Source organism: Arachis ipaensis, chromosome B3 (genome assembly GCF_059453495.1).
Source record: "Arachis ipaensis isolate K30076 ecotype BB chromosome B3, ASM5945349v1, whole genome shotgun sequence".
Classification (NCBI taxonomy): Eukaryota; Viridiplantae; Streptophyta; class Magnoliopsida; order Fabales; family Fabaceae; genus Arachis; species Arachis ipaensis.
The window spans coordinates 2532415-2546557 of record NC_142438.1 but is presented as its reverse complement, the minus strand read 5'-3'; positions in this window follow the sequence as shown (position 1 = coordinate 2546557).

Genomic DNA, 14143 nt, shown 5'->3' with positions numbered 1-14143 from the left:
TGAGTTATGTTGCTACTGAATCAAATTATTGTGTACTTAAAATGTTTTGAATATCAGTTACTTCACCCATTTGAAATATGGCTGCAACAACCCAAAAGCAATGTATTTCTATTATCCTATTTGACCACAGTTGAGTTAATCAATATAAGGCATGTCCATCTAATATCCATCTAACCATGAATACACATTTCAATACAATAACTTGATTATTAACATAGAATCCAGTTTGCCTAAACAACCACCACAAATATGCAAAACACAACCACACCTACTAATGCACCACATATTACACCACTAAGAAAGTCGAACACATTATGCTTCTTCACAAATTGGTTATCCACATCTTTCTTCCACAATAAATCCTCCAATTGCTTCACTCTGTCTTCCAAGCCATCATTCAACCTTACAACACCTTCATCACCCGCACCAGTGTCCACAGAAGCCAATCTATGCCCTTCGACTACATCCTCCATCGCATACCCAAAAATCTCATCAAACCATGCAAAAAATTCACAATAACCTTGCTTCTCCTGCAATCACAACAACATGGCAAACAATTTTACAAACCCATGGTAATTATCACACATGACACAACAAAAACACTCTCCAATACCTTGAAATATGGACAACCAAAGAAGAACCTATTCGGGTTTTCTGCCGTGCGCGACCTGCATATTACAGCTAATGTCCTGCAGAAGCACTTGGGATGTTCTCCTTTTCTCAGTCGACCCCTCCCGATTCCAGTCGTCCCACTGTCAGCACTCAACTCGCCAGTAATGCTTCTTCCACATCGTCTCCGACATCCAGTTGACGTCGTTCCTCCACTAGTCATCATCAATTCCAGCAACCATCATCAACTACACGACCTAATTTTAAATTGAGCCCCCAAATAAAACGGCATCGTTTGGTTGCACTGCCCTCCATCGCGGGGACCTATTTGTCCCATAAAAAACGACGTCGTTCTCCTTTGTCCCAAAACGGCGTCGTTTTGTCCTGCAAGCACAGGGACCAAATTGTCCTCCACGTGACGCGTCACTCTTAACCCGACACGTCAGCCAAGTTACCTCCACATAGGACGTCAATCTTAGACCTGACCGGCTGAACCTGGTGTGGGGACGTATCTGGTGTGTAGCTAAGAAGGTTAGGGACAAAATTTTAATTAAATTTTCTTGGGGACAAATCTGTCTAAACGTGAATTCCTTGGGGACCTATTTGGGGTATTACTCTAAAGTTTTTTTCCTAAAAAGATGTGGATTAAAGTCTTTTATTAATAAGACCTAATAAAAGACAACAAAAATACTATGTACACATAACAAAATTACCACTTCCCCCTTCTTCTCTGCAACCACTACCATTACCACTACTTTCCTATAGCCATTCAACTAATAAAAAAATAAATCAAATAAGACAACACAATATCTAATAGGCTCTTTGGTCTTTATAGTATAATTGATAAATCTAACAAACACTAATCAAAATTCATATATATAAACAATAAAATATACATTAAAAAAAATAGAGAACCAATGGAGGAAGATGTAGTAGGAAATAGAGGTGGAAGAAGATGAATACGATGTCATGAAAGAGAGGCAAAAACAAATGTACATCCAGAGAAATAGAGGAAGAAAGGTACATCTAGAAGATGGCAGCGAATACAGAGATCTGGACGACAGACATGACATTAAGCAAAGGAGGCTGCATTGATTCTTGTAGAGGTAGCAATGGCGGAAAATACTGGCGAACAGCTGCAGATCTTGTGACGTGCGAATGAGATAGTCGGCGGCGGCAGCACAACATGCAAAGGAGATAGATGGTGGCGACGACAACAACATACAAAAGAGATAGACGGTGGCAGCAGTAGCAACATGAAAAGGAGATAGATGGTGGCAGAATAAAGGAAGAGTGGTAGAAGAGGAAGAAAGGAGGGCGATGGTGCTGACAACGACGTCTGAATTCATCATCTAGTTTATTTTCTTATTTGTCAAATAATTGCATAACTTTCTGAAGGTTCTAGAAGGCTTAGAGAAGGGGGGTTGAATCTATAGCTTTCTTTAACTTTGAATAATTAAGCCTTAAACACAGATCTTTGAACTTGATTTTTGTTAAGTTTGTGCAGCGGATCAGGAGACAATTTTATTTTGTCTCATAAAAACCAAAAAATAGAACTTAAGTAGAGAGGAAGAAGATGACATAGCCATGAATCCTGATTCAGTTATCTTGTGCAATACAACCTACATCTAGTCTCTACCACAAAGTTGGTGGAATTTTCACTATGATCCAAGTATTATATACACCAATTCCCTAGGACTCATCACAATCCTATCTAGGTACACAAGTTTCAACATAAACTTGACTTGGTTATACTAATACCTAGACTCACCACACTAAGTTTTTACCCAACTTAGCAAGGGATACCTCTCATGTACAAGACACAAGACAAAAAATACAACAAAAAAAAATCTGAAATTACTCTTGGCTTTTCTCTCAAGTATATCTCTCAGCCTTTTTCACTTTATGGCTTTTTCTTAATGCCTTTCTTTCTTGCCTTTTACCTCTCAAAGAAAACTAAGAAAGATATATATTGAAACAAAAATACAAAACAGTAAAACATGAAGGAGATGATGAATAACAGCTTTGACTCTATGCACTGAACCCAGCATCTGAACTCATAACCTTGTTCTACATCTTGGCGGAGTGCTCCCTTTAGTGTAGGTGCAATGCTTCCAAGACTTTAAACTCAGTAGTAAGGATTCACTCTTTGCTTTCTTTCTCGGGTTCTCTCTCCTTTCTTTCCAAACAGATTCAATTTTTCTTTTTGTACTTTGTTCTGAGCCAAGATTAGCGTTTCTCCTAAGTCAACTTCTTTGACCTTGAGCTTTCAGAATTCATCCATTCTCTTTCTTCAATCAACCCCCAAAATTAGGGATTTCAAATCTGGTTCTTGTTTAGACCGAGGAGTGCAGAGCAGCAGAGATTGAGTTTGCTAAGTGATATTCCCAAATCCAAATCCTTGAAAATGTGCTTTGGCTCCAGGTAATAATTTTAACCATTGATTCATAGCAGAGATTATCAACCACTATTTTCTTCATTTTCCTTTAAATGGCATTGCAGAGAATAGGAGATGAAGTGAAGAAATCAACTTGCATGCAAATGGAAATTATTTACCTTTACCTCTAATTTAGCTTAACATGCTTTGATTTGTGTGATTGGACCTTGCTTTCTTGGTTAACCTTTCTCTTTCTTTCTTCTCTGGTGTATGAACTTGAGGATGAAGCTCTCTCTCTCTCTCTCTCTCTCTCTCTCTCTCTCTCTCTCTCTCTCTCTCTCTCTCTCTCTCTCTCTCTCTCGTGTGTTTACCCAAAGTGCACTTGTGAACTCTTGCTGAGATTTGATTCAATGATGCTTGATAATAATTGGCTTGGTTTGTGGATCAATATTCCATTCAGGATACTTGAGTCCGTTAAGCTTCGTTACTTTGGGCTGCTACATAATTATTTGGGCCTGCATCACTCAAATGAAACAATTCAAACCAATTGGGTGTTTAACCCAATAACTCAATATTTGTCATCATCATTAAATTAATTGTATTATAAACTCAACAATCTCCTCCTTGATGACAAACATAGTTTTAAAAGAATTAACGGTTTTTCTTCGTTTAGAAAGGATTTCGGATTTTGATATCAAATCTATTGTTTTGAAAAAATGCATAAGGCGGTTATTAATCACTGTAACGATTTTATTTTCACGTTTCCTATTATGGTAATTCTGTAACCCCATAGTGAGAACTCTTTCGAGGACGATATTCTCACTCCCCTACAGGTCTTTTCTTTTCAGGTTATGGATGACGAATTTCGGGAGAGCTTAGTTATTTCATTTCTGTTTAAATGATGTGTTGTGTTGTTTTAGTTACTTTTTCCCTCGCCTTTATCCTTATAATTTTTATAAGAGGGATAAGAATTTGATTATGCAATAATTGTAAAATTATATATATATACTTTGTAAGTTTTGATATTAGTATGGATGTAAGTTAACTTTTAAAAAGGCTTTTGAACGGCAATAGCTAGGGTGTTACAACTCTCATTTGGTTCTACTTTTGATTTTAAGGCTATTCTCTTTTTCTTTGAGTATTGGCTTGTGTGTGTGGTTTCATAAGTAAGAAGTTTTCCTCTTAGCTCATCATAGGTTATATGACTCAGGTTGTTACTCTCAACTAGGATAGTGGCTTTTGTTTTCCACTATTTTGTGAGGCTTCTAAGGACTTTTCTCACTAGTTTGTTCAGTGTGTGTTATGTCCATAGCATCAAGGCTGTTGATGATGATTAAGTATCTCTCAAACATCTCATCAATACTTTATACATCCTTCATGGTAAACATCTCATATTCTTTTCGCAGCATATCAATCCTTATTTCTTTGACTTGTTTGGTACCTTCATGTGTAACCTAGAGTTTCTCCCATATTTATTTGGCAGTTTTGCATATAGACACCTTTCGGCACTTCTCGAAGCTGATAGCACAATGTAGCAGGTTAATAACTTTGGCATTCAGTTCCACCTTCTTTTTGTCATCATCGTTCCATTCGGCTTCCTCCTTTGGAGTCACCACTCCATCAGCACTAGTCTTTGTTGGGATTTTGGGACCATTCACCACTATCTTCCATATATTGTAATCTATTGATTGAATAAAGATCCTCCTCCTCTCTTTCTAGTAAGCATAGTTATTCTCGTTGAAGAAGGAAGGCCTGTTGTTTGATTGACCCTCTGTTAGCATGTAGGCCACAGTGGTTGTGCCCAAGTTGTTTGCCATTAGACCTTTACTCCAAGCTATTAAGCTTGATTCTTGAGACCTAGGCTCTTGATACCAATTGAAGGTTCCAGGAGGTTTAGAGAATGGGGGGTTGAATCTATGGCTTTCTTTAACTTTGAATAATTAAGCCTTAAACACAGATCTTTGAACTTGATTTCTGTTAAGTTTGTGCAGCGGATAATTCAGGAGACAATTTCGTTTTATCTCATAAAAATCAAAAAACAAAACTTAAGTAGAGAGGAAGAAGATGACACAGCCATGTAGCCTGGTTCAGTTGCCTTGTGCAATGCAACCTACATCCAGTCTCCACCACGAAGTTAGTAGAATTTTCACTATGATCCAAGTATTACATACACCAATTTCCTAGGACTCAGCACAATCCTATCTGGGCACACAAGTTTCAACATAAACTTGACTTGGTTATGTTAATACCTAGACTCACCACACTAAGTGCTTACCCAACTTAGCAAGTGATACCTCTCATGTACATGACACAAGACAGAAAATACAACAAAAAAAATCTAAAATCACTCTTGGCTTTTCTCTCAAGTGTATCTCTCAGACTTTTTTACTCTATAACTTTTTTTCAATATGTCTCTTTCTTGCCTGTTACCTCTCAAAGAAAACTAAGAAAGATATATATTGAAACAGAAATACAAAACAGTAAAACATGAAAGAGATGATGAATAACAGCTTTGACTCTATGCACTGAACCCAACATCTGAACTCATAACCTTGTTCTTCATTTTAGCGGAATGCTCCCTATAGTGTAGGAGCAATGCTTCCAAGACTTCAAACTCAGTAGTGAGGATTTACTCTTTGCTCTCTTTCTCGGGTTCTCTCTCCTTTCTTTCCAAACAGATTCAATTTTTCTTTTTGTACCTTGTTCAGAGGCAGGATTAAGGTCTCTCCCAACTCAACTTCTTGGACCTTGAACTTTCAGAATTCATCCCTTCTCTTTCTTTAATCAACCCCCAAAATTAGGGATTTTAAATTTGGTTCTTGTTTTGACCGAGGAGTGCAGAGCAGCAGAAATTGAGTTTGCTCAGTGATAATCCCAAATCCAAACCCTTGAAAATGTACTTTGGCTCCAAGTAATAATTTCAGCCGTTGATTCACATCAGAGATTATCAACCACCATTTTTTTCATTTTCCTTTAAATGGCTTGCAGAGAATAGAAGATGAAGTGAAGAAATTAACTTGCATGCAAATGGAATTCATTACTTTGGACTGCTACATAATCATTTAAGTCTGCATCACTCAAATGAAACAATTTAAACATAATTCGATATTTAACCTAATAACTTAATATTTGTTATACATCATTAAATTAATTATATTTTAAACTCAATACTTTCAATCCTAAATATCACAAATCATTCACAATTCATATTTACACACATATTTAAGAGTTTTATCCACTACTTAACCATTACTAACATTCCAACTTAAGTGCAAAATATTAAAAGACATTATTTTACCACTCAATCAAAGCTTTTGCTTCAACTCATCATCTAATTCAAGTTTATAACTTTATCTAGTGATGCATTATTACTAGAAAGATCATGCAAAAAGCTGCACTGAAGAGTTGTGACAGGATGTAAAATGTTTGTCACTTGTGAATTGTGATTGTCGCTTAGATATTTCTAGTTTCTAACCAAAGGTTGACAACTAGCAGATGACCCATACATACAAAATTAGAAACCATATATTATAGTATTACGATACAAAGTTTGGCAAATAACATGCTGAACTATTTGAGTTTGCTCCCACATGGAATGGGCATGGGCATGTGCTGAATGCTCCATAGCTTATTATGATTACTTGAGTACAAAATTTGTATATCGGATTGGACTATAACCATGTTAATTGGTCTAATAATTTGTAAGTGATAGTAAAGAATCTTAGAGGGATTCAGGGCTTATTTATGTGATGAAATTATAAATTTAATTTAATAAAAAAAAGACGCATAAATAATTATATTTTTATTTTTATTTTTTTAGACAAAAGTTTAAATTTTTTAAATTGTAAAAATTTTGATATCATATCATAAAATTATTTTGTCCTAATATTACAGAAAGGCATGCATTCCCTTCACTAATATTACAGAATTTTGTCCTACAATTGAGGTTAATTATACTTTGGTTTTCCTCTAAATAAAGCCTCAAATTTAGGGCATACAGATTTTCCATTTGGATTCCACTATCAGCCCATGATCTCTATTTTTCTTCCTTTTTTCCCTCTCCTTCAATTGAAACAACATTATTATTCAAAAGAAGACAACAAATAAAATAAATGTAACGTTATTTATTTCAATAGCTTATGCAATGAATTCTACGTATGTAATTAATTGGCATAAATTATAGTATATTTCTTTTTTCAAACTCTTGTCTCAATGATCTTCCGCTGCCGAATAATAATCCCTCCATTATTTTTTCATGGACATGTATGTATGTTCTTTCTCCGACAATTATCACCTCCAAATTCGATAAATATGACCACCATTATCACATTTTTTTTATTAACAATAATGCTAGGAACCAAGATGGTTCTAGCAAAAAACCAGCCAAATATCTTTGAGTGAATCTAAAACCTCTACGTGAATGGTGTTTATGTTAGGCATTAGGATATTTTTTGTCTTTATAAATTGGATGATTCTGAATCTGTTTTCTGATTTATCATGTTTTAGGCATTTGGAGAGGAAAAAAGAGCGAAGAGACGAAAGCTAATTGAATCAGTTTCTGTAATTCACGTTGCAATGATACTAAACGTATCTCCTCCTAATTTGAATGTGGTGAAATATTTAATAACCAATATTTTAAATCATAAATAAATAAAATTAATTACTATATTTATAATTAATAAATTGTTCCATTCTTAACTAATTTAGAGTTGGTTCCATATACTTTTCCTTTTATTTTTATTAATTATTTGCATGCGCAACCATATATCCTACTCCACAAAATCCCTTGACAGTTTAATGTCCTTGTCTACACATATTTTTCGTTAGACTAGCGCACTTATCTTAAATCACGGTCTAAATTTCTGAAACATTAATTGTGCCAAATATCAAGGATTAATTTGAGTGTTTCTTATTTTATATTAATTTCTAAAAAATAATAAAAAAGACATACATGCATCTAGATTTTTTGAGTTTTATTATATCTATATTTTTAATCTATCACTAATCAGCTACTATATACTATAATCAATATAATTTAAAAGGTTTTTAAAACCAAATTCATTCTCTTTCCCACTTTACAACACTAAGATGCTTTATTTATTCAACAATGCTAGGAACCAAGAGGATACCCGTCAAATGTCTCTAGGTGAATCTAAAATTATGGTGTTTATTTAGGATGTTTCTTCTACTAAGTATCAGAATATTTTTTTTCATACTAAATGAATGTTCTTTTATATATTTTATAAATTTTTTTATATACTAAGAATCAAATTGTTGGAAGTTTCATAATCTCCGCCCCTATTTCTCCAACGTATCATTTAGAATTTTAATTTGGGATGAGAAGTAATTAATATCAAATATTATAAATTAAAAACAAATAAAATTAATTAAATATAATTATAAATTAGTTAAGTTGTTTACTTTTTGGTTGATCACCTCTTGGTTCCATATACTTTTCTTTATTTAAATTAGTTTGACCGGTAAAATAGGATGTATAAAAACTTAAAAAGCATTTCTGAAATTTCTTCAGCATATCTTTGTTTGGTCTTATTAGCCGATTACTTGCCTAAGACTATTAAGACATGTAACAAGAGCATAGAAAAATGTTTGTTGATGATTGTCCAAAAAAATAAAAAAAATAAAAGAAGACAAAAGTAAAGAGAAAAAAAAAAAGAAATTGGCTTTGGATAAAGTAACTACAACCTAATTTGGTTTATATATGCGTAAAAAACAGATCGATTAGGTAGGCTAGAAAAATTAGTTTAATTAGAATAATGTTAACAAAGAAAGATTATATTTTAGGATGCCTCTCTTTTATTAATTATGACACTATTCATATTTTTAGGTCATTAAACTTAAACGTTAATTTTAGAGCATTCTTCGATCAAAAAGAAATCACTAAGACTATATTCATATATTTGCTACATATATATCTACATATTTATTTTTTAAAAAAATATTTTTTTAATAGACAAAATTTATTTTATATTTAAATAAAATTTTTAAAAAGAATTTTTAAGTATTAAAAAAAATTATTTTTTTAAAGTAAAATATTGCTAGCTTAAAAAAAAATCAAATAATTTATTTTTTTAATAAAAATATTTTTTTTAAAAGACGTATCCAAATAAATTTTAAATTGAATAAAAATACTTTATTTAAAAAAAATACTTTTTTTTTCACAAAAAACCAATTTAAACTAGCACTATAACACCTAAAAATAAATAAGTATGAAGCTATATTGTAGGACCAAGTAATCAGATACAATATATAGTTTAATGTAAGCTGTGTTTCTTCAACAGACATAGTAGGACCGTGTAATCAGATTTGGTTACTCATTTCTTTCTTATTAGATTATTAATAATTAAACTACATATTGTGAACAAAGATATGTAGGGTGTATTTTCATGCTTCATTTATTTATTTATCTACATCTTTAAGCCCATTTTTCTTGTATTAAAGGGCCAAGTGATGAGAAAGAAAAGGGCCTACATTATATTATATATAGTTATATACTACATATTGTTGAAGAGGTGGTAGTTGGTTAATTGACCGTTATTAATGGCAAAAAAAAAAAGACCTCCGAATGGTGAATTTAATTTTTTATATAAGAAATTCGTAAATGAAAACATTTTATATAAACATGTAATCAATATATACTATCACATCATCAATTAAAATATTTGACTTAATTACATATTAACATATTAAAGTCTTATAAATACTGATATTTAATTAAATAGCATTGTAACAATTAAAGTCTTGTTTCTATATGTGATTGATTATTGTAGAATTAAGATAGTAAAGACTTTGTGAAAGTGGGTTGTGACTAAGTATGTATATATAGGACAAAATTAATAGTTTCTACAACTAACCAATTGAATATTATTGATTATTGTTGGTTTTGGGTGAAATATCGAAATCATAGCAACTACATTTGGAGGCAATACACGAGGCCAGGGGTGCATCAGTGCATGAGAGAGTTCAAATTCAGAGCTTGGCGCAAAATAATGCGCATGTTACTGGGAAAATGGAGATACAACAATACCCATAACCAATCAAATGAAGACTTGTCTAAGTTTTTTGTTGTTTTGAAAGCGATGCCTTTCTTTGTATTTTGGTGCATTATGACTAGTTACTCTGTAGCCATAACTTGGTGTGTCTTGTTTATATTTCTTACTAGTTTTTATGAGAAGAAAAAGAAAGGTAAAAACTCAGATGAAGTCAACTTCATATGAAGTTGATACCTGAGAGTCGTTGGATTAAAATTTAGTCAAATCAGTCGAATAATTTAATGGCTCTCAGATATTAACTTCACGTAAAGTCGACTGCACCTGAGTTTCCACCAAAAGAAAAGAGCATTATTAGAAAAAAGAAGAATGGAATTGTCCAATTTGACTGCAAAAGTTGTTCTTGTTCCAAATTTTCTTGATATTCGTCAAACTTTGGATATTTATGGTAAACGTGGTCATTATGCCGAAAGGTTATATAAGAATATATGGAAAAAAAGAAGAAGCCAAGTTTGGGGTCTAAAAAAGGTAGGATTATAAATTGATCTAGTTCAAAGGATCAGAACTCAAGAAGGGTTGTATGTAGGGTTTAACTCATTTCGATGTTTGTTTTGAGGGTTAACTTTGGGGACATAAACCCATGATTCAGACGACTTTGTTTCATGTATTCCTTGACTAACTTTGTTTCATTCACATTTTTCAATTTTCACATTAGAAAGTTAGCTTATTTGTCTTTTAAGTTTAGAGTCTCCGATCCTAAAAATTAATTATCAACGATTTTTTAAAATTATATTAGATTTAATAGAAAATCTTAGAGACCAATAATTTTTAGTAATTTTGATCAGTAATTAATCAGTATAAATACTAAAGTATCTTTAATAAATAAATATTATTGATTTATGCGTGTAGATTTTGATAAATGTAGGATGCAAAGTATGTTGACTCATATGTATAAATTCTGATAAATATATGTGTAAATTATATATTTTATGTGTACAAATTATTGTTGATTAAGTACGTATTAACCTAAAAATGATAATATTTGACAATCATATAGTATTGTTGTTTACTTAATTCTAAATAATATGATATTATTTAGTCTATTTGGTAATGTATTAGAATCACATATTATTTCTTATAGATAAAGGCTAAATAATTCTTTTATTATAATTTTTTATCTTCAACTTGATGAGTTAATAATTTTTAAGATTGAATTTGACTAATTCTTAGCTTTAATATATATACTTTTTAATTTTCCCCCCTTATATCATGGGGAGGAAAAAAGAAGATGACTACTACAATTAAGGAAAACAATGCAAGAAACAAATTATTAAAAGAAGGTAGGGTAGATCCATAGATGTCTATAGTGTAGTCCACACTCAATGCGATAGCTAGGTCACATTTTTAATCTTTCTTTTCACATGAATTAGTTATGTATGGTTATCATCTGTGATGAACAACAATAGAGCCGAAAATTAAGATGCCAAATAAAAGGTTAAATAACCACATAGAAGTGATACTTTTATAGTTTCTAGGTATATTAGAATCTACAAACTCAAAATGTATAAATAATTTTCACTAAGCTTAAATGCCTGCCCGCCCCCAAATTTGGGACTCGGTTAAATAATAATAATAATAATAATAATAATGAAAGTTATTTAGAAATTCCCTACTACCTCTAGAAGGAAAAAATAGGGCATGATTAACCTTGGTATATTGTGCAAAATAAGCTTAAATTTTAGGAATTATTTTAAAGGTAAAATTAAGTGAAAAGTAAAAATTATAATTAAAATGTTTAAAATATTGTGTATTATATATGATGTTTCTATTTTTTTACTGTAAAAAGAACAATAATATTTATTTTTCACTAAAATATACTCTTCACTAAAATTATAATTTGACCATTATTTCCTACTAGTTTTGCAATGAAAGTAATTTTTTCTTCTTTTTCAGCACTACAAAAAATAAAAAATTTGCGATAATTTTTTTATAAATTTGTGGCGATTTTAAACTGTCGCAAAATAACATACTAGCGGAGCATTTTATATGTCTCCCAATCAATGATAGTCTCATATTGCTAAAAGGAGACAATAATAATCATAAAAAAATTAAAGAAGCACAAAATTAGCTATTTTGACAAGACAACAGACATAATTCCTTAATCAAAGGGTTATTATTAATTGTGAGGTGAATATGCCTACCTAATTAGATAGAGAAGTCCATAATTTAAAAAATCAATACTTCAGTACGGAGTATTTTACTTAGCATTAATCTTCTAGAGCGCTAAATTTCATGTCACTCATTAATAACCTCACGTGATTAATTAGTTCTTCTAACTTGCATTTGTGAAGTAGGTAAGTATTATTTCCCTTTAAAATGACCGAGTTAAACTAATAAACAAGTACTAGTAGTAATTGAGTCATCATGCTAGCTATATATAATATGCATATATAAATATAAATATAATTTAATAATTAAGATCGAGTTAACACCCGCATTGTGCATGGGCCTGATATCTATGACTCGTTATATATATATATACTAATTAGAAAAATGAGATGAGCTAATTAAAATTACTTTGTGTACATACAACTATATGCTAAATTGCACAAAATTGGCTTTAATTTTAGAACATCATCGTCGTATGTAACATCTAAGTTGTGCAAAACAAAACCAGTTCGGATAAGATAACATGCGAAGAGTTAATGATTTAATCCCAAAATTAGAATTGTGTATGTTCTAATGAAATGCCGGAATAATGAACAAAAAGAATATAATATTGATTAACCAACTTGAGTTGGTTGAGTGGTCAGCTCACTCGTCCGCTTAAGCAAGTGTCGGGGGTTCGAATCCCGCCTTGTGCATGCAGCAACTTATTGGCCATTTGCCAGCGGCAGACTCTTAAATGGAACTCAGATCCGCGACGGATTAGTTCTTGATTGGGGGGAAACCAAAAAAAAGAATATAATATTGATTGCAATCTAATAAATTGAGAGTTATTATTTGTATATAAAAAAAAAATAAATAGGGACCTAGGTAGAATAATGTTTGGGAATATTCCATTGTTACTTCTATTGAAATGTTGTGGTTTTCAGTTTTCTACGTATCAAGTCTCAAGTGTGAAGTCAAATTACGATAAGCGTCCACAATCACATTATGGGACCTTCTTTTTTTCACTGTTGAATCATGCTACTTTTTTCCTCCCTCGTTTTAAGATGAGAATTTATCAATTATATAGTTTCAAGTTTACTGATATTTTTGGAATTATTATTATTATTATTATTATTATTATTAGATGGGATCACAATGGATTGTACATTACTACATTTATATCTTTTGAGATAAAATTGTGGTGACTAGTATTTTTTTTTTTTAGTGAATTTATATAATTAACAATTTTTTACTTTTTCAGTAATATATATGCCTTTTCTTATGTTGATTAGATACAAATAAAATCATGATGTTAATACTTCATGCACATTACAAGCTATGCTTTTGAGTTTTGACTAATTATAACGCATAAAATATGGGAAAATTGCCTCATAGAATGGCACTACACGCGGAGTGATTGCATCTACATGAATTTCTTCCCTTTCCATGCAACTAAAAATCTAAAATAAGTAAATAACCATACCTACATGAAATTAGAAAGCAAATACATATATCTTTATACTTTCTTTGGTTTATAATTTAATTTTTAAGTTTTATTTTAGAGTTTTTTATTTTTAAAATTTTACGAGAAAAACGTAAAACTCAGGAAAAATTAGAGACTTAATATGTACACATTATTAATTTGTAAAACATTGCCCCCTTTCTACTTACGTCACTCCGCCACTGATAAAACTATTACAAAATAATAAATGGTATTTTTTATTGTTATCTTTTTTTTTTCTTTTACAAAATTCTTATAAAACATTAAAAATAAAAACACAATCCTAACATACCCTTAATTTTTCACACTAGGACCATATATAATATAACAATAGATAAGTATGTATTTAAATAAAAAATATAATAGTTAGTTGTCTTTATACATTAAATTCAGTAAATTTTTTGTTTTTGATATTAGAGTAGTAATGGTGTTTTTTTAAAATGTGGCCGTTAGGTGTTATTCTCAAATGTAAAATTTTTTAATTAAAAAAAATAGAAA